Below are 23,155 nucleotides of genomic sequence, written 5' to 3' on the forward strand. Positions count from 1 at the left end.
TGAGGAGGCCAAATTGGGATATAGAGATAGGTGTCCTTGCTATCCAGGGATACTAGGAATTCCTGACATTCCAGGCCTGCGATCACTGCTCTCAAAGATTCCATCTTGAATTTGAAAACCTTTAGGTAAGGATTCAAGGACTTCAGATTCAAAATTGGCCTCACAGACCCGTCTGGTATTGGCAAAACGAACAGACTGGAGTAGTAACCTTTTCCTGCAGGGGTACTGGAACAATGACTTGGGACTGGACCAACTTTGTGATGGCCTGTAGTAGCGCAACACGTATATTTCCCAAAGCTGGTAAGCTTGATTTGAAAAATCATTGGGGAGGAGCACAGTCGAATTCCAGCTCATAACCCTGAAAAATAAGGTCCCTTGCCCAGGTGTCCTGGCAGTAACTTTCCCAGATGTGGCTGAAGTGACGTAATCGGGCTCCCACATCGAGATCCTCTCGGGGTGGGCGGGCACCGTCACGTCTGAGCTGAACTGGTGCTCTGTTCTTGAGAGCTGGCAATGGCTGGTTTCAGTGTAGCCTCAATTTTCCTATCCCCCGGGTCCTTTACCGTAAAGGAGCCCAGTGCTGGGAGTACCGCCTTCTTAGAGAGGTGAGAGACTGAGTCGTATACAGCCGGAGATTCTTCCCAGAACTTTCTGCCCTCAGGGGCAAAGGAGAATGTATGCAAAAACCATTTTGATACCTGATATTTCTTATCTGGATTCTTCCAGTCTAGCTTAAATCTACTGGATGCTTCAGTTCAATTCAGTGCACCCTTCAGGTCTAAATGAGACAATGGAACTAAATGTAGTGGTTTAGAATTTATTAATTATATTTGACCACCTTCTCATGTTGATCCCATGCCACCAACCACTCTCGAGACCAATAGGTACAGGTGACAAATCTGTGTCACCTGTGTGTGGTCTGTATGGCCTTGGAGACTCCCACGTAACCCTGGACGGGACAGTGTATATACCTGTCAGCACGTTTAGGATTAGCGGTCATTCAAAACTTCCTTTTGAGTGTTTAGGAACTCCTGTCAACCGGAGTCACTCCAGGGCTGTACAGCCACCCTATGTTTCTCGACAGGGTTGTGATGACTTGGGTCTAACATGTCCTATGAATACTCTCAGCATTAAATGTACCTATAATTGCCTCCTAGACTCAATGTGAGTCAGTTTTCTTTATTTACCATACATAAGTAGACACCTATGAATGGGATAAGCTTCCCTATAACCATAATGCATGTCATTATTATATTAACTATAATCATGTTACTTCTTTCAGTGTTCTTGAGGGTTAAAATATATATAAAAAATAAAAATAAAAAACATTTATAAAAAACAAATAACAAAAAATAATACAATATAACTCAGTTGTTTCCCATTCTAAGTGATATGAGCGCTATAATATTTGTCACTATTTATTATGTAATGCTTGGTGTGTACAGTGAGATTCCAATATATGATTACATCTGGTCATGTGGGCTGTATAATAGTATGCTGCTGAGGGACATAGTAATTATTAAAAACGAGTTACTAACCTATGTGGATACAATGACCTCAGCATATTAAATGTATATATTCATTTATAATTGGTTTCTGATTAGCCCATCAGTGGGAATATATGTCTGTAGCTACATAATTGGAAGCCTTTGGTTGCATGACAGCGGGTTGATAGTTACGTACACCACGCTGGTGCACGTTCAGGTCACTTAGCAACCAGCCTCACAAATATGCTTTCTCCGGAGTTCCGATCATGTGACAGCGGCGTCACGCATTGCACACCACGCGGATACACGCATGAGTTGCTCAGCAACCAGGGCGCCCTAGTAAAGCTTTTTGCACGTGACGCCGCCTGTCACGTGACCCGGAAGGAACGCACAGCGCTATACGGAGCCCCGGAGAAAAACCTCCCCATCTCCATATATCAGCTTGGGGATATTCATGTAAGTTTTATATTCATTATGGGGACACTACCATCCCAGTAATTGGGGGAGGGAAGTTTCTGGAATTAATGCATCTGATTAAAAGCGGTTGTCCATAATAAACAGGGGGTGAGTCATGTGACTACATTGACCTCTGACCCTCTTGATCATAGAGATTTATTTCATTGATTTGCTGTTTCTTAAAGTTCTTTTTCATGTGGGTTTGCCTCCCAATCTTTTCTATGTATATTATGAGTATACTATCTATAGAATTTCTGTATTTTTAGCATGACTGTGGATGATTGACTATTTTTACATCACACCTGTGGGGCATCAGGTCATTAAATGGGGTATAAATAGATCCCAAAAATCAGATGGAGCCATACTTCTGATGAAGCTAGGTGACCTAACCTAGGGAAACGCGTTAAGTGTTGAAGCTGCGACGACTATTACAAGTGTTCCACTTTCAAGACGGATCCAGATATGGACTTTCAAACCTGCCTTTTTTGAACTCTGAGGAATTTCATCTGTACAGCATTGATGGGAGAGACCCAGGTTGTTCCATTGCCACAGCTTGCTTGCTGAAAAATCTCCACACCTCTGGAAGCCTCCATCAACACGGGTAATACCAGCTGTACATATTTCCTCTCACCAGAGAACTTTGCACAAGGCACTTAGTCCGGGATCCTTTTGTGGACACTGAAAGCAGCCACCTTTAAACATTTCTCAGCTCCATATATGCCTCAATTTTATATCGGATATATATGTTCAGGATGTTTTTAGTTTTTTAGGTTGTGATGTATAGGTAATAAATTTTATGTTATTTTCATTGAAATTGATCCACAGTCATTATTAATATTGGAGAAACACATAAGCGCCAGTTTACACTTTCTTTAGCTTAAATAAATAATCTAATTATTTTGAATCAGGAAATGTGACAGTCAGTTTGTCTTGAGGGAGGAAAAATGACTGCTGATTTGTAGCATCTTCTAAGGGGGAGCTTTAGCACATCCCTTATAGCTAAAATTAGGGGTTTAATACCCTGTGTAGGAGTGGAATCCCCACCTAAGGGATCCACACCGTCCCCATCATCCTGTATATCATCATCAAAATCTGATAGAAGTGCAGGTAAAGCACGTTTTTGTGCACCTGTATTAGATAGGGGGGATGGGGAACATCAGCCCTGGCAGCTAGATCTGCTACTGCTTTTTGCAGTTCTTTTGTTTTGTTGGCATGTATAGTGAGCTGAGATGACATATCAGACATCATAGTTTTGATAGCCCCCAGCCAGGAGGGCTCATGACTCTTCGCCTCAATGTCCTCAGCATTTTGTGAGGACTGACTACACTGCTAACATGATATGGAACCAGATGAAAGAGGGGAGAATCTGGTATTACATACACTGCATAATTTTTGTTTTACCATTATGAACACACACAATACACATACAACACAGACTGATTACAATGCAAGCCTGCCCTATTGCAGAGGAAGAGAGGACACCAGCACACCCAACACTGCAAAGCCCCAGTGAGGCTGTCAGCGTTTTTACATAACAGTGAGAACCGCTTATACAATGTAATTCTCTCAGAGGAATAATATCTGTGCACAAATAGCGTCTCTCCCCCTAATCAACACCCTGTACCAGTGATACAGCGTGTGACAGTCTGGAGGAGCTGTGTGAGGCTACTGCTGCTTATGCAGAGGGAGGTGCCAAAATGATGCTGAGGGTGCTCTGATGTAGCTCCGCCCCCTGTAATGGCGCCGGAGCTACATATATATATATATATATATATATATATATATATATGTATATATATTATATATAATATATATATATATATATATATATATATATATAATTTATACTGGTCCTGTCTCCTAACCATGCTGTAGCCTCACATGAATGTTTAGTACAGCCATCGCTAGCCAGTCTCACGCAGGGGCTACAGCGGGTCCCCCCCAGGAGGGACCCGTAAGCCTCACCCGTGCATCTGCCGCACCAAGAACCTGTGGACCCCCTAGCGGGGTCTCCGGTGTGTACTCACCACCGACCATCACCTTCAGGCAGTGTTAGGGGTGTGCGGCGTTCTGTGGTTGCGACAACCAAGGCACAGTGACCCGCAGGATGATGGTCCTGCAGTGGGGAAACGGCTCTGCACCTCGCGAGGCCGGTGACCGTCTCCTCCCCTAACTCCCACGGTGCAGGTATGCTGTTGCCCAAACAGCATACCGAAATAAACAAAAGTTTAAAAGAAAAAGAAAAAAAACTCTGGAGCTAGTGGAAGAAATATAAAGTGCACTGGCTCCTTTGGCCCCGTCTATACCCATCGTACTAATGTGTCCTCAATATCCCAATATCCCTTATGGATGTTAGAGAAATATAGTTTAAACATAGCACCTGTGCCATGGAAGCCACTGCTGTAATCTGTCAGTAACTTGTTGATTCATTGCTGGTGCTAAGAACAGTTTAATTTTACTCCTGGCTAATCATTTGTCACACTCAGCATTCACAGTAGAAGGCAGAGCCGTTTCTTGACATTTTGGCTCCCAGTACGAGCAGTAAAAAATTGTATGTATAAAAAAGAATTTTTTTGTGCCCCCCCCAAGAGGGGCGTGGCCTTGCTAAAGTGGGTGCGGTCTCACTAAAATGGGCATGGCGTTGCAAAAAAGAAAAAAATTCCACCAACTTATGCCCCACAGTAATAACCCCTGCACCATAAATGCCCAATACTGTGATGCCCCCTGCACCATAATATGCCCCACACAAAAATGTTTCCTGCACCATAATATGCCGCACGGTTCCGGTATGAATGGTCGACCATGTTATGGTCGACAGTCATTAGGTCGACCACTATTGGTTGACATTGACATGGTCGACATGGACACACGGTCGACACATGAAAATGGTCGACACATGAAAGGTCGACACGTGAAAAGGTCGACATGAGTTTTTTTATTTTTTTTGGTGTCGTTTTTTGCGTAAAGTGACTGGGAACCCCAATTAGTGCACCGCGTCCCCTCGCATGGCTCGCTTCGCTCGCCATGCTTCGGGAATGGTGCCTTCACTCCGCTACCGCTTCGCTCAGCACAGATTACCGTTCCAATCGTAGTCCACGTGGATCGTAAAGTATGGAAAAGTTCCCCAAAAGAAAAAAAAGTTAAAAAACTCATGTCGACCTTTTCAGTGTGTCGACCTTTCACGTGTCGACCATTTTCATGTGTCGGCCATGCCAATGTCGACAAATAGTGGTCGACCTAATGACTGTCGACCATAGCATGGTCGACCATGTGAACGGATACCATGCCGCACACAGTAATTCCCTCTGCACTATAATTATCTGTACACTGTGGGGCATAATAAAGTGTTAGAGTTATTACTGTGTATGATACTAATGCCCCTGACAATTTATTATGCCTCACACAGTACTGCCCAGCATAACTTATTATGCCCCAGTTATGCTCTGACCTGCCCAATAATACCTTAGGATACCTTTTTGATTGTTGTCAAGGGGTTTCTTGCCGCAGGCCACCTCCCTATTGGCGCCCGTGGCACTGCAACATCTCTCGGCGGTTCCCCAACAGGTCGATGCAGCTCCCGGCACTTCTGGGTATCGGCGTCCTTGTCCCTGACAGATGCTAGAGGTCCAATAGGACATCTATCATTTGTCTCTTCTATGGTGGTGGCCATTCTGGGTAGGACAATTCATCAGTATTCTATGAGGTCATCTAGACCACAGAGAATACTGCTGAAAACAGTGGCCGCAGCGCCCCATGCTATTGTACGGCGCGCCCGGCTCAAGACATGGCCCTGTTAGAAGATATTGTGAAGGTACCAAAGCAATCTATACCTGAAGTGAATGAGGTATGATAATCCATAACACTGCTTATCCTTCTGTCGTCTTCCCCTCACACATATTGTATACCACAGTATTATGGAGGCATTATATACTTATTAGGAGTAGGCAGAGACAGCCCAACCATTGGTGATTTATTTGTAATGTCTAAAAAGGCTGGAGGTGCCGCATGCATTGTGGGAGTGTGGTCATGGGCGGGGCAGTGTGGAGATTTGTAATGTTTATAAATGTAGGAGGTGGTCAGGGGCGGCTCCAGAGGTGGGGCTGCAACACAGTCCAAATTTTAAATAGGGGAGCTACACCAACTGCCACTCCAAACACTGCCAAATATCATCAGCCAGGAATGGCTTGGGTGAGCATGTTCAGTAGGACACAGTGGCTGTATGTTAATGTGTGCACACTCTAGACATATTTCCACTGTATCTGTTATGATAGCTCCAATGCGCTGGTGCCAGCGCGATGACATAATTAGAGATAGAGAGATGTCTGCGACACAGGCATTAACTTGACCATTCTATATGAATGCTTCATATCAAATAGTTTATATGGGATGGGTACGAAATAGCGACAGTCAGTAGAATGACACTTCCTGGTAAGTATTTTATCGTAACCCTAACCCACCCCACCCACAGCCTAACACTAATATATCCCTCCCGCAGCCTATCCTTAGTAGCCATCCTGTCCCCCACATTTAAAACCTTAACCTCCCCCTCCCTCACAGTCTAACCCTCCCCCTAGTGCCTTACCCTAACCACGACCCCTGTACTTACCTCCGGGATGTGTCAGGATCCCGAATTCGGTTTTCTGACTGACGGGATACCGGTTTTGACCATATCCCATTTAAAAAATATACAGATGTAGCCAGGCTCATCCAGTATGGCTACATCGCAAACGTGCACTGCTAACACCTAGCCATGCCGAAGCAGCGCACAAAGACGCTCCCATTCATGTTATGAAAAATAAATATAAACCTTTATTAAAACATATTACATATATGGTTTGCAAATGATCAATACTTTGACAAAACTCCTTGTACTGTTTTTTTTTTTTTGCCTTGGGATCTACAATAACACAGACCTAGCAGAGGAATTTCAGGGACAAGTGGCTTAATCTGACTTCAAAACTGAATTTTGCCATGTGAATCAAAGCAAATAAAGCAAAAAGAACAAACTCATGTACTTTCAGGGCACTGTAATTATTATAAGGCAACACAGGTAACTCTCAGCTGGGCTGCTTGCCAGAATAAATGTCATCTTTTTGTAGCATAAAAGTAATTTCTATGAATTCCACACTGCTCACTTTCCACTGGACTGTAGATGGCCCTGAATACAGTCGCCCTTTCAGGTTTAAATAGAGGAGAAATCAGTGGCAAATTTTACCTTCCCCAGGCAGTGCATCTCAGCATTCCCTTTGTGCCTCTCAGCCTTCCCCATATGCCTCTCAGCCTTCCCCATATGCCTCTCAGCTATAACCATGTGCCTCTCATTCCTCCCAATGTGCCTCTCAGCTTTCCCATTGTGCCTCTCAGCCTTCCCATTGTGCCTCTGAGCCTTCCCCCTGTGTCTCTCAGCCTTCCCCAGCCCATGTCTACCCAGCCAACTTTTACCTCCTGTAGTATACATTGTTGCTTTCTCTTCCCAGAAGACTCTGCTCCTCTGCTATTCAGTGGTGTCATGGCATCATGCTCCCTGGGTCAGATAAAACAACCTTTATTATGCCACCTACTGGCGGAAGGCTCCCTCACTGATAACCACAGCGCGGCACAGGCAACCACTTTGACTCCCAAAGTCTGGGTCCCTGTACTACTGTCCCCTTGGTTCCCCCTGTCGCCAGGCTTGTTCATCATCTGAGTGACAGTGAAGTAGAACATGTAAAAGACAACAAGACAGACAAAGAAAGTGTCAAAGACATAGATAGGGTTTATTTACTAAGTGTTGGGTTCTAAAACCGATACCTTCTCATCATCTTTATGCCTGAAATTTAAAAGAGAAATTCTTTTACATTACTACTGGCAAAGCACAGCTAGTAAATGCTTTACATTTCAGGCATAAACATGATCAAAACTAGAGATGTGCGGCGGGCACTTTTCATGTTTTGTGTTTTGGTTCTGGTTCCATGCTCGTGTTTTGGATCTGGATTGGTTTTGCCAAAACCACCCTTTCGGGTTTTGGTTTTGGATCTGGATGATTTTTGAAAACAAAACAAAACATAAAAACAGCTAAAATCACATAATTTTGGGGTAATTTTGATCCTACGGTATTATTAACCTCCAAAACATTCATTTCCACTCATTTTCAGTCTATTCTGAACACCTCACACCTCACAATATTGTTTTTAGGCCAAAAAGTTGCACCGAGGTGGCTGTATGACTAAGCTAAGCGACACAAGTATGCGGCACAAACACCTGGCCCATCTAGGAGTGGCACTGCAGTGGCAGACAGGATGGCACTTAAAGAAACTAGTCCCCAAACAGCACATCATACAAAGAAGTAAAAGAGTGCAATGAGGTAGCTGTATGACTAAGCTAAGCGACAGAAGTGTGTGGCCCAAACACAAGGCCCATCTAGGAGTGGCACTGTAATGGCAGACAGGATGGCACTTAAAAAAAACTAGTCGCCAAACAGCACATCATGTAAAGAAGTAAAAGAGGTGCAATGAGGTAGCTGTATAACTAAGCTAAGCAACACAAGTGTGTGTCCCAAACACCTGGTCCATCTAGGAGTGGCACTGTAGTGGCAGACCAGATGGCACTTAAAAAAAACTAGTCCCCAAACAGCACATCATGCAAAGAAGTAAAAGTGGTGCAATGAGGTAGCTGTATGACTAAGCTAAGCGACACAAGTGTGCGGCACAAACACCTGGCCCATCTAGGAGTGGCACTGCAGTGGCAGTCAAGATAGCACTTAAAAAAAAACTAGTCCCCAAATAGCACATCATGCAAAGAAGTAAAAGTGGTGCAATGAGGTAGCTGTATGACTAAGCTAAGTTACACAAGTGTGCGGCACAAACACCTGGCCCATCTAGGAGTAGCACTGCAGTCCCGGACACACGTCTAACACCAACATAGCTGTCAAAGCCTCAGTTATCTGCTTTGCAAAAGGATGACTGCTATCATATTTCATCTTCCTCGCAAAGGACTGTTGGACAGTGATTTGCTTAGTTGAAGTAGTACAAGTGGTCTTCCAACTTCCCCTCTGGAATGACGATCGACTCCAAGCAGCAACAACAGCAGTGGCTGCAGCAGCAGTTGAGGAAGTGGTTCTTGATCTTTCCCTATTTTATCCTCCAAATTTTTGTTTTCCATTATTTTTCTGGAGTTATATAACAAAATGTAGCACAGGAGAGCATACCTCTACACCACACAGGGCAAACCCTGTAAAAATTATTTGGATTAAATATTAATAACCCCTTTATTTCTAGTAAATAATAAACAGCACAGGACAGCACCACTGAACTTATATGGCAGCACCACTGGACTGAACTTATATGGCTGTACCACTGGACTGGACATATACGGCAGTACCACTGGACTGGACATATACGGCAGTACCACTGGACATATACAGCAGTATCACTGGATTTATATGGCAGTACCACTGGACATATACGGCAGTATCACTGGGCTGGATTTTTACGGCAGTACTACTGTAAATATACGGCAGTATCACTGGACTGGATTTATACGGCAGTACCACTGGACATATAGGGCAGTATCACTGGATTTATACGGCAGACCACTGGACATATACTACAGTATCACTGGACTGAATTTATATGGCAGTACCACTGGACATATATGGCAGTATCATTGGACATATACGGCAGTACCACTGGACATACATGGCAGTATCACTGGATTTATACAGCAGTACCACTGGAGATATATGGCAGTATTACTGAATTTATACAGCAGTACTTCTGGACTTAAACGGCAGTACCAGTGGACTGGATTTTTACGGCAGTACAACTGGACATAAATGGCAGTATCACTGGATTTATATGGCAGTACCACTGGAATTATATGGCAGTACCACTGCACATATACGGCAGTACCACTGGATTTATTCAGCAGTACCACTGGACTGGATTTATACGGCAGTATCACTCGACATATACGGCAGTATCACTGGATTTATACGGCAGTACCAGTGGACTTATAAGGCAGTATCACTGGAATATACGGCAGTACCACTGGACATATAAGGCAGTATTAATGGACTCTATTCATATGGCAGTACCACTGGACATATACAGCAGTATCACTGGATTTATACAGCAGTACCACTGGACCTATACGGTAGTACCACTGGAGTGGATTTTTACAGCAGTACCACTGGATTATACGGTAGTACCAGTGGACATATACAGCAGTATCACTGGATTTTTACGGTAGTACCACTCGAATTATAAGGCAGTACCACTGGACATATATACTGCAGTTCCACTGGATATATATGGCAGTACCACTGGACATATACGGCAGTTCCACTGGACTGTATTTATACAGCAGTACCACTGGATATTTACAGCAGGTTCACTGGACTGGTTTTATACAGCAGTACCATCGGACATATATGGCATTATCACTGGATTTATATGGCAGTACCACCGGACATATACGGCAGTATCACTGGACTGGATTTATATGACAGTACCACTGGACATATACGGCAGTATCACTGGATTTATACGGCAGTACCACTGGACATATATGACAGTATAACTGGTCTGAATTTATACGGCAGCACCACTGGACATATACAGCAGTATCACTGGACATATAGACCCTCATTCCGAGTTGATCACTAGCTGCCGTTGTTCGCAGCACAACGATCAGGCTAAAAATTGGCACTTCTGCGCATGGTATGGTACACACTGCACACGCGCGATGCGCTTTAGCAACGCTTTTCAGTCGCACTGCTGGACGCTGAGTGATTGACAGGAAATGGGTGTTTCTGGGTTGTAACTGACCGTTTTCGGGGAGTGTGTGTAAAATACGCAGGCGTGCCAGATAAAAACGCAGGAGTGGCTGGGGAGACGTAGGCGTGGCTGGGCGAACGCAGGGCATGTTTGTGATGTCAAAACAGGAACTAAACAGACTGAAGTGATCGCTAGCTAGGAGTAAGTCTCGAGCTACTCTGAAACTGCACAATCTTTTTTTGTAGCAGCGCTGCGATCCTTTCGTTCGCACTTCTGCTAAGCTAAGATACACTTCCAGAGGGCAGCGGCTTAGCATTTGCACTGCTGCTAAAAGCAGCTAGCAAGCGATCAACTCGGAATGAGGGCTATAGTGCAGTACCACTGGACATATATGGCAGTATGACTGGACTGTGGGGCAAATTCAATAAGGATTGCAAAATTACAAATTAGCAAAAATTGCGAGCAAAAGCAAACTTGCGAATGCACGACCAAACGGAAAAACTACAGCACTAATTTAATTTAACAAAAATAAGGTGGCCTTGTGAAATGTGCAAATATTGTGAAAACCACCCTAATAATCGCAATTTTTGCGTACCTTATTACAAATGTACGCAATTTTTGCGTACATGTTTCTAATGTTGCATTTTTTGCTAAAAACAGTATTTTTCCCTTAAAAATTGCACAACCTACTTTTCTGCACCCAAATTAAAGAAACTAGTCAACAATTGTAAGTCAATTCAATCATCACTTAAAATGATCTTGTGGTAATTTAGCAATTATTATCTTAAAGACACCATAGTGTTTTTCTTCAAACATTGACTAATGCCCATAACTGTGTTCAAATATATTCAACTAGAGAGAGTGTGAATTTTAGCCTCTAAACCCTACACAATAGCAATTATTGGTATATGTTTTAACATACACACTTTTTTTGGAATCAAAATATTTTAATTCGGAAACAGCAGTAACATTTCTATTAAAAAAAAAAAATAGTGTTTTTTTGATTGTGAAGTGGTCAAACATTACATATTATTGTTTCTTTGCTTTTATTTACATACCTTACTTTAAGGAATTATGTGTAAATAATTGTTTCAGTTAGTATACAAATGGAGCAGAATTTGCAAAACTTGAAAATAAAAAGATGGTGTTGCTGTTCTTCAACATATGCAGAGCCGGCCTTAGGCATAGGCAAATTAGGCAATTGCCTAGGGCATTTGGAATGCTTAGGGGCACCAGCAGCTTCTGCTGATTAAAATGATATGTGGCATGCCTATATTCTGTGTGTGTCTGAGGCTGTATCTGCATACGTTACAGTGTATTCCTGGAAATCACTGTAATGTAGCATTTCGTATGCAGATACAGCCGCAGTCGCACACAGAATATAGGCATGCCGCATATCATTTTAATCAGCAGAAGCTGCTTGTGCATCTTAGCCACAAATAATATGCATTGTCATAAACAAAAGGCGCCCGACGTTAGCAGAGCTGCCACCTGACTCATGCCAGGCATCTCCTGCAGAACTAGCGGCGGTGCTAGGGGGCACCAGCCAAAATCTTGCCTAGGGCATCATATTAGTTAGGGCCGGCTCTGAACATATGTTTATGTGTGTGGCGCACAAATAAAATGTAAGAAATGAAAAAAAAAATGGATGTGGGTATGTTTTGTTTAACAAAAAAATGTTGGTTGTTTAAAAAAAAAATGTTAGGAAGCTAAATGTCATTCAGCAGATACTACTAAGCAAAATGCTTGTAAAGGTTATTTTACATTTGCTTCTATCAAATAGTGTGGTTGTCAAACCTCGATTGTTAGTAAGTGTAAACACAAATCGGTTAGTATCATATATTTTCTCAATCAACATGTGTTACAGAGTTAAACAATACCTTACATGTTTCTAATAGGCCCTACACACTGGCCGACAATCCTCAAAGATGTGAACGATCTTGTTCATTATTGAACGAGATAACGGCCCTCATTCCGAGTTGTTCGCTCGCTAGCTGCTTTTAGCAGCAATGCACATGCTAAGCCGCCGCCCTCTGGGAGTGTATCTTAGCTTAGCAGAATTGCGCACGAAAGATTTGCAGAATTGCGAATAGAAATTTCTTAGCAGTTTCTGAGTAGCTCCAAACTTACTCAGCCATTGCGATCAGTTCAGTCAGTTTCGTTCCTGGTTTTACGTAACAAACACACCCAGCGTTCGCCCAGACACTCCCCCGTTTCTTCAGACACTCCCGCGTTTTTCCCATAAACGCCAGCGTTTTTTCACACACGCCCAGAAAGCGGCCAGTTTCCGCCCAGAAACACCCACTTCCGGTCAATCACACTACGATCACCAGAACGATGAAAAATCCTCGTTATGCCGTGAGTAAAATACCTAACTTTTGTGTAAAATAAACAGCATGCACTCTGCGAACCTTGCGCATGCGCAGTAAGCGACTAATCGCAATATAGCGAAAATCGGCAACGAGTGAACAACTCGGAATGCCACCAACGTTCATATCTTTGAGTGTGGAGTCAACAACGATGAACGATGCGCGGCCCCGCACTCGTTCATCGCTGGTGCCCCGTCGGCTGTGCATGCAGGCCAATATGGACGATCTCGTCCATATTTGCCTGCACTTCTATGGAGCCGGGTGACGGGGGGAGTGAAGAAACTTCACCCCCCCCTGTCACCGCCCCCCTGCCACCGGGGCGCCCGCCGGCCCTATCCGCCGTCGGGCAGCTCGGCGGCGGATCGTTAAATGTGTAGGGCTCTTTAGTTACAATACAGCTGAATGAAGTGATTTGTGGTCTGAGGTGTGACCTTCTTCAGCTGGGTGTAATGAAGCAATGATTGCAGTATACAGTACATGCAGTCTACAGCTGAGGTCAGCTTGTGCAATTTTTAAGGCAGACCTGTAGTCACTCAGAAACTGCACATCAGAAATGTGCGATCTGTTGTAAAAACTGCAAATGTACCACCCACCGACCATCAGCATACGCCCACAACACGCCCCTCAGCACACCCCTGATCGTAGTTTTTGCGAGTCCAGCCCTTTAGTACGCCCCCTTCACGCCTACTTTTAGTAGTGCATACGCAGTTTTTGCTAAGTCTCAGAAAATTTTTCTGCGTTTTTGCTATTTAAGTTGCAGAATTCGTATTTTTACGCTTTTTTTGCTAATTTTGCTGATTTGCGATCCTTGCTGAATAAGGCCCTGTATTCATATGGCAGTTTTATTGGACATATACGGCAGTATCACTGGATTTATACAGCAGTACCACTGGACCTATATAGCAGTACGACTGGACTGGATTTTTACATCAGTTGCACTGGATTTATACGGCAGTACCACTGAAATTATATGGCAGAACCACTTGTTATATATACGGCAGTACTACTGGATTTATACGGCAGTATCACTGCACAAATACGGCAGTACCACTGGACATATACGGCAGTATCATTTGACTGGATTTATACAGCAGTACCACAGGACATATACGGCAGTATCTCTGGACTGGATTTATACGGCAGTACCACTGGACATATACGGCAGTATCATTTGACTGGATTTATACAGCAGTACCATTAGACATATACAGCAGTATCACTGGACTTATATGGCAGTATCACTGGAAATATATGGCAGTACCACTGGACATATACGGCAGTATCACTGGATTTATACAGCAGTACCACTGGACCTATATGGCAGTACCACTGGACTGGATTTTTACAGCAGTAGCACTGGATTTATATGGCAGTACCACTGGACATATACTGAAGTATCACTGGATTTATACGGCAGTACCACTGGAATTATATGGCAGTACTACTGGTTATATACATGGCGGTGCCACTGGATTTATATGGCAGTACCACTGGACATATATACGGCAGTATCACTGGACAAATATGGCAGTACCACTGGACATATAGTGCAGTATCACTGGACTGGATTTATGCTGCAGTACCACTGGACATATACGGCAGCATCACTGGGCTTATATGGCAGAACTACTGGACATAAATGGCAGTATCACTGGACATATACAGCAGTACCACTGGACATATACAGCAGTATCACTGGAAATATATGGCAGTACCACTGAACATATACGGCAGTGTCACTGAACTGGATTTATACGGCAGTACCACTGGACATATACGGCAGTATCACTGGACATATATGGCAATACCTCTTTAGTTATGTGGCAGTACCATTGGCCTGGATTTATACGGCAGTATCACTGGACTGGATTTATACGGTAGGACCACTGGATTTATACGGCAGTACCACTGGACATATACTGAAGTATCACTGGATTTATACGGCAGTATCACTGGACTGGATTTATACAGCAGGACCACTGGATTTATAAGGCAGTACCACTGGACAGATATACGGCAGTATCACTGGAATTATATGGCAGTACCACTGGACATATACGGCAGTATCAATGGATTTATACAGCAGTACCACTGGACATATACCGCAGTATCACTGGACATATACGGCAGTACTACTGGACTGTATTTATACGGCAGTATCCCTGGACTTATACGGCAGTATTACTGGACATATACGGCAGTATCACTGGACTTATATGGCAGTACCAATGCACTTATACGGCAGTACCACTGGACTTATACGGCAGTACCACTGGACTTATACGGCAGTACCACTGGACTTATACGGCAGTACCACTGGACTTATACGGCAGTACCACTGGACTTATACGGCAGTACCACTGGACTTATGTGGAAGTACAACTGGATTTATAAAGCAGCACAAGGACACCACAGCTGGACTGATGCAGGACAACACAGCACCACTGCACTGGACTTATACAGCTACACTGGACATATGGCAGCAGAGGATACCACCACTCTGACTGGACTGATGCAGCATAAGCCACTACACTGGACTGAGCAGCACAAGACAGCACTGGAATCGCCACTTTCCGGCACAGACACTAAGTGAGGACGGAGACATGTCCTCTCGCTGCACTATCCAATGCTGGAGTGAAAATGGCGGTGACGTGAGGCTCCCTTATATGGAATCCAAAACCCGCGAGAATCCGACAGCAGGATGATGATGTTTTGCCTCATTCTGGTGGTTTCTGAGTCTGGCGGGAAGTCCCGAGCTGGGCTCGGATCTGGGCTCGGGACGTGATGTTCGGTAGGGTTCGGTTCTCAGAGAACCGAACCTGCTAATTTCTAGCTTACACATATTTATAATATCAAATATCTCATAACTCACGTATCCTACTCTGTTTTTCGTCTGCCAGGCATTTAGAAGAGGAAGAAAAAGAAGATGATACTGGTGTACACTAATACTGATAATCAAAATAATTATTAAAAAATCTGCAATTAAAATGGAGTATAAATGAGGTTCTGAGGTTGTCCAAAAATGTGAGCCTATCCATCATCAGATGGGTCCCGAACGTTGCAAAATGTAACACATATCATAGTAAAATAATATTAAATAACTAGTTAATTAGCAATAACATAAATATTTTTATAATTTTCATGGAATTACTATAACTGTGTAAAGGCTTATAGAGAAAACTTTGGCTGGTATAGATACTATTGAGCACAGATAATTTTGTTTGACTAAAAAAATTTTTTCCATGGAACTTGCCAATACTTTCTGTCCACAAAATATTACAACATGTTCTTGATTGTTGATTCTACAGTATTTAACCAACTTTTTCTGTATATTATACAACATTTTGATCAAGTTCCCTGTATAATTTCACATCTGTAAGCTTATGGTTTGTCAATTTGTCTGCAATTGATGGGTAATATAGCTGACATGTCTCCTGAGAAAAGCAAAGCTGTTGATAATGTAAATGGAAGTTGACCCAGATGCACCACAAAGCATGAAGGAAGGGGCTCGATGTTCCATCGAAACCTCCAATTCTGGCACTTCCCCAAATGTAAACATCTGCCTTCCTCTCATTACAATAATAATGGGCTGAATCAGTGCAGGGTTCTCACTACGACAAGAATCTGCACCTGTTCCAAGAACATTCTGCCATGGGGTAGATCTGCCAAAGGTTAGTTGTGATGAACCTTTTCATAAATTATACTCTGCCTATTGAATTATCAATTTGGAAGAATAACTTTAAAACTAGAAGCTTTCAGTGTAAAAATGTGCACCGTGCACTGCAAACAAACACACACACACACACACATACACACACACACACACACACACACACACACACACACACACACACACACACACACACACAATAATAATCAAATAAAAATTCTATTATTCTACTTTGTCACAACTTAGATTTGGCTGACAATGTAGATATATATGATATCAGGGCTGTTTTTGGACAGTTGACCAAGGATAAAGATTTTGAGGAACTCTAATACGGTGTAGTATTTTTGAAATATGAGGGAGGGGAGGGGGTACAGTATGCACCAGTACTGGCATTTGTGTATCTGGCAGTGCAGCTGCTTATGTACAAGGAGGGTTGAGTGGGCAAACGCAGTCTGAGATGATTAAGGGCATGTTCAGGCAAATGTGACGTGCTGACCTGCTAAAATACACACACTCGAGACAGGTGCATATGCAATCTTATGGTGATGACTTGGTATATACCAGGCACATGCTACCAATGTGGAGCCGGACACATTTAGATATGTACAGTATAATCCCCATTTTGCCACCAACTCTGTATGAAGCCTATGCTGGAAATACGGCTGTAGCAGGGCAATAATAATCCATGTGCCAGCACCATCCCTTGAACATGCCATGTCATGCTGTTAGGCATTGGGTGCCTCTATAGACCTCCAAACCAAGTTCAGGTGCCGTGGGGCACAGACAATGATACCCATAGGCAGTGGCACCACTCGTCCACCCCTTGTTACATAAGCAATCCTTGTCACAATAATTGTAAAATAATAAATTGAATGGAAATTTGTTCTTGAGCATTTATGCTGTACTTGAAAAGGAGAACTTTCACAAAACACATAGGAAGGAGTTAATATAAAAGAAATTGGCGCTAAACAAATTGGATGGCTACGTTTGCAAAGGTAATATGTCACATTTATTAAAACATATGTAAAGATTGAGGGATAAACATGTCATATATGACTGGTCACAAAATAAAATTTGACACATAAAAAAATAAGTCACATATACAGTATTAAGGCACATATAAGCTGGATGCTGGGTGGCCTTTGCCCAGGTAAACGTGTTAAGAGATTATTGGGTCTATTCATGAAGCAGTGAAAAGAGGGTAAAAAATGAGTCGGTGGAGAAGTTGCCTATGGCAACTAATCATTGTTAAGCTAACATTTTTAAAGTGCATTCTATAAAGTGAAACATAGCAGCTGATTGGTTGCCATGGGCAATTTCTCCACTGGCTCACTTCTACACTCTTTTCAATGCTTCATGAATAGACCCCATATATTATTATTACTAGGTGATTCATCGCGCCCTACGGGCGCTCTTCACACCGTCGTTAGGGGCTACGCGGCAGGGTGGTAGGGAGAGGATAAAGAGAGGCAAGGCGTTAGACAGAAGATACCGTTGCAAGAGGCTACGACCTGTGAACCCCTGCATGGACTTCAGCTGTGCTATAATTGTTATTATATGGAGTATTACCTGCAAAAAAGTTTATGCTATTGGGTAAATATTGCAAGGGGGAAGGGCGTGCGATTGTCAAGGGGTTGTAGCCCTTTGTGAGGGCATAAAGAGTGGCCACAGGGCACAATGAATAACATAGTGTAGTATATACTGCTAGTGTATGCAGCGCAGCTTATACACACAGTGGCCACAGGTATCAGAGCCGCGTATACATACAATGGCCACAGGTAGCTGAGCTGCTTATACACACAATGGCCACAGGTAACAGAGCCACGTATCCACACAGTGGCCAGAGGTAGCAGGGCAGCTAATACACACAATACCCACAGGTAGCAGAGCCGCTTATACACACACAATACCCACAGGTAGCAGAGCCGCTTATATACACAGTGCCCACAGGTAGCAGCGCAGCTTATACACACAGTGGCCACAGGTATCTGAGCCACGTATCCACACAGTGGCCAGAGGTAGCAGGGCAGCTTATACACACAATACCCACAGATAGCAGAGCCGCTTATACACACAGCGGCCACAGGTAGAAGAGCCGCTTATACACACAGTGCCCACAGGTAGCAGAGCCGCTGATATACACAGTGCCCACAGGTAGCAGAGCCGCTTATACACACAGTGCCCACAGGTAGCAGAGCCACTGATACACACAGTGCCCACAGGTAGCAGAGCCGCTGATACACACAGTGCCCACAGGTAGCAGAGACGTTGATACACACAGTGGCCACAGGTAGCAGAGACGTTGATACACAACGTGGCCACAGGTAGCAGAGACGTTGATGCACACAATGACCACAGGGTGCAGAGGTGCTGTGGGTGGGGGAGGGGTAGGTGTGGATGGGGCGTGGATGGGGAGGGGGTCTAGAGGTGATGCGGGTGGGGGAGGTGCGGGTGCGGAAGGGGAGTGTAGATGCTGTGGGTGGGGGAGGGGTGGGTGCGGGGGGCTGTGGATGAAGGCGGGTGTCTGGAGGTGGTGTGCATGGGGGAGGGGCGATGTAGTGAGGGGGTATTGGGGAGGTGGGGTTGCAGGGGGGGTGAGGTTGAGTGATAGGTTCTAGAAGTGCTGCGGGTGGAGGGGTGGCTGCAGGGGAGCCGTGGATGGGGTCCGGAGGTGCTGTGGGAGGTGGTCCAGAGGTGCTGCGGGTGGGGGAGGTGTGGTAGGTCCACGAATGGGGGAAGGTGTCTATAGATGATGTGGGCCGGAGGTGCTGTGGTTGGGGGAGTGGCGGCTGCGGGGGTGTGGTGGGGGTCCGGATGCGCTATGGGCGGGGGGTGCTGCAGGTGGGGGTGCTACAGGTGGGGGAGGAAGCGAGAGTGCCGCCGGTCGGAGGGGGATGTGGTGGATGCTGTGTGTGGGAGGGGGGGCATGTGCAGCAGTTGGGGGGCAGATGTGGTGGATGCTGTCCGCACCTCGTGGGTTTAGTTAGTGGTGAGGAGGGAGGTTGTGCTGTGGAGGTTGGTGTGTAGTTGGTTTGGTGAGGAGTTTTTTGGGCGATTTCTGAGTGTAGTATTGTGTTTGAAAGTAGTCTTGTCATTCTTGTAGTCTTGTTTTTTGTGGTTTTGTCAAATTTTTGGTCCAAGTATTTTTTATTTATAGTCCCTTGTCATTGTGTGTGTGTGTGTGTGTGTGTGTGTGTGTGTGTTTTGTGCAGTGGTAGTGGGGGAGTGTGTTGTTTGTCTTTTTATTTTTCTGTGTTAAGTGTTTAGACACACAATTATGTGTGACTCAGAGGTGGGTGAGGTGGAGGGTGTGAGTGAGGGGGAGGAGGTCGGTCAGGTGGAGGAGGTGAGTGTGAGTGAGGTTAGTGAGGTGGAGGAGGTGAAGGAGGTGGGTGAGGTTGCTGCAGCAGCCTCAAGTGACAGTGATAGTGACAGTCAGAGTGCTCCGCAGCCACGCACCACTACTAAGACTGGGCGGAATGTCAAGTTTAGTTATGCAGAAAATGTGGCATTGGTGCGGGAGCTGATGAAGTATCAGCGGCAGCTATTTGGGCCTGAGTCCAAGGTGCCAACACGGAAAAAGACGGTGTTGTGGGCGAAAGTTGTTGCTGCTGTCAATAGTGAGGGGGTGGTCAAGCGGACGGAGGACACGTGCCGCAAACGGTACTATGACATAAAGCGACGTGTCAAGTCCTAAATGGCCGAGGAGGCGAAGTCGGCTAGAAAAAACGGTGGTGGGCAGCCCTATATTGCAAGATATCTGGAGTATGAGGAGCCCATGCGGAGTGTAATACCTCCTGAAGTAGTCTCTGTAACCCATGTCCAGGATTCAGATAGGCCCAGGAAGAATGGTGAGGTTTTTTTGGTGTTTTTTTTCCAAATATGTGTCATGTGACGTTGCTTATTACTCCCATCTTCAAGCGTGTGTCAGCAAATACATTGGCCCTCATTCCGAGTTGTTCGCTCGCAAGCTGCTTTTAGCAGCATTGCACACGCTAAGCCACCGCCTACTGGGAGTGAATCTTAGCTTAGCAAAATTGCGAACGAAAGATTCTCAAAATTGCGAATAGAAATTTCTAAGCAGTTTCTGAGTAGCTCGAGACTTACTCTGCCACTGCGATCAGTTCAGTCAGTTTTGTTCCTGGTTTGAGGTCACAAACACACCCAGCGTTCGCCCAGACACTCCCCCGTTTCTCCAGCCACTCCTGCGTTTTTCCCAGAAACGGCAGCGTTTTTTCACACACTCCCATAAAACGGGCAGTTTCCGCCCAGAAACACCCACTTCCTGTCAATCACACAACGATCACCAGAACGAAGAAAAACCTCGTAATGCCGTGAGTAAAATACCAAACTTCTTAGCAAATTTACTTGGCGCAGTCGCAGTGCGATCATTGCGCATGTGCAAATAGCGGAAAATCGCTGCGATGCGAAGAAAATTACCGAGCGAACAACTCGGAATGAGGGCCATTGTTTTTGGTAATGTTTTCTACAAAAGCCAATGTAACATCTTACTTTATTGTATGTCAGGGTTTTTTTTACGCTATATTTTCCATGTGTAGTTTGGACTTGGTGTGTCATAGAATTGTCCAGCAATAATGTTTTCCTTTTGCACATTTTTAAGTTTTTAATTTGGACTATGTTTTATAATTAGGTTATCCATGTGCAATGTTGCAAAAACAGTGGTTGTCATGTTAGAGGCTGGAGTAGTGGGAAGTGGTTTGGAAACCACTTACATGTGTACTGTCATTATTACTGAATGTAATAATTTGTTTTAAAAACCCACTATTTGTTTGTTGAGTTTGAGTCTGTATTTGTACCCTGACACAACACTGCAGTATTTTTTTTTTTTGTGTGTGTTTTTATTTTTGGGCTCATATAGTGGTAATGTGTGTTTGGAGTGCCACATCACAGAGCAATTTCTATATTGCATCTGTAAATTTTTTCCTTTCATTACAAAATGAAGATGTGTGTGTTTTTGGTTGTTAGTGTATGTATTTTTACTTGTGTCCTACAGTATGTCTGTGTCCTGTACATGTTTTCCTGTGTTGCACTTTCCATAGTGCATATGGCTATTGGACAATGTTTATTGTTTTATGTATTGTTTTTTTTTGGTTTACGGTCCTTATGTTTTTTTATAATAAAACCAGCATTTTTTAAAGAATTCATGTTTATAAGCATAATGTGTGGATCTATCAACAATAGCATAAATACATGAGATTTTATTTTGGTTTTACAGTGTTGGAAAAAAACAGTACTGGTCGTCCTACAGTAACTCCCATTACATCTGATGATGATGATGACGCTGCGGAAGCAGGTAAAGTGTCCATTGTAGTATAGGGTATGTTTGTAAAGGAATGGCCATAACAAAATTTAACTTTCAATACTAGGTCCATCAAAAGAAGTCTGGAGCAGCAGAAGTCGGACTTCTGTAACACAACACAAATAAAAACATGTGGCAGCAAAGAAAGCAAGGTCTGATGTCCAGGGCCAACCACAGCAGGCTACCCCACCACAAAGATTATCTACAGTATGTTCGGTCCCCCCACTCCAAATTTTGGACACACCTCCAAGACGTGAACCACTCTCCCCTCATCTTGATTGTGAGTATCAAACAAATAAATGTAATAAATTTGAGATCGTAATAAAACTTTTACTTAAACACATTAAGTCAAAACACAACAAAATCTGATATACTTACCAAAGTCAGTAAAACATGAAATGGAATCCTAGCAAAATGGCCTTGTCCACATCCTGTAAAGATATGTATGTCCACTTCAGCCATACAGTAGCACATTGTGTGTAAGATGCTGCAACAGAAACTCATGTTTAATTTTGGAAAATAGTAAGGTTGTTTAACAAATTTTCACGTGTGTTTGACCTAACATTGCCAAATACATATAAAATCATTACTATGTTTGTTTTTGAAAAGCTATAAGGTAACACATTATGGATTACAATGTGTTTTTATGGTGGAGTATGTCTGATATACAATAAATCTAATGTGTTTGCTTTCACAATGAAGTAACCAGACACATTTGCCACAAACAGGCATATGTATGTATTGAAGTTATGAGTGATGATGTTGCTAGGCAGGATATCTGAAAGCAACAGTCAATGACATGTGTTCCATGTGTAGTGATTTGATAAAATCTTTCAAACATATGGATAGCTAATGGATAATTTTTCATAATTTCAGCTTCTAGTCCTGGTAACAGCATCCCTCCGCAACAACAGCAACACGGTGACATGGATGAGACAATCATGTTAGAAATGCAGCCATTAAGCCAAGGAATCAGTCCCCCAGCACCTGTGAGTACACCACCACAGCAAAGCACACCACCACCACAACACAGCCCAACCACACTAGTAATACAAGGCCCTGATCACGTGTTTTGGAGCATTTGGGCTAGACAGCAG

Source organism: Pseudophryne corroboree, chromosome 10 (assembly GCF_028390025.1).
Source record: "Pseudophryne corroboree isolate aPseCor3 chromosome 10, aPseCor3.hap2, whole genome shotgun sequence".
NCBI classification, from domain to species: domain Eukaryota; kingdom Metazoa; phylum Chordata; class Amphibia; order Anura; family Myobatrachidae; genus Pseudophryne; species Pseudophryne corroboree.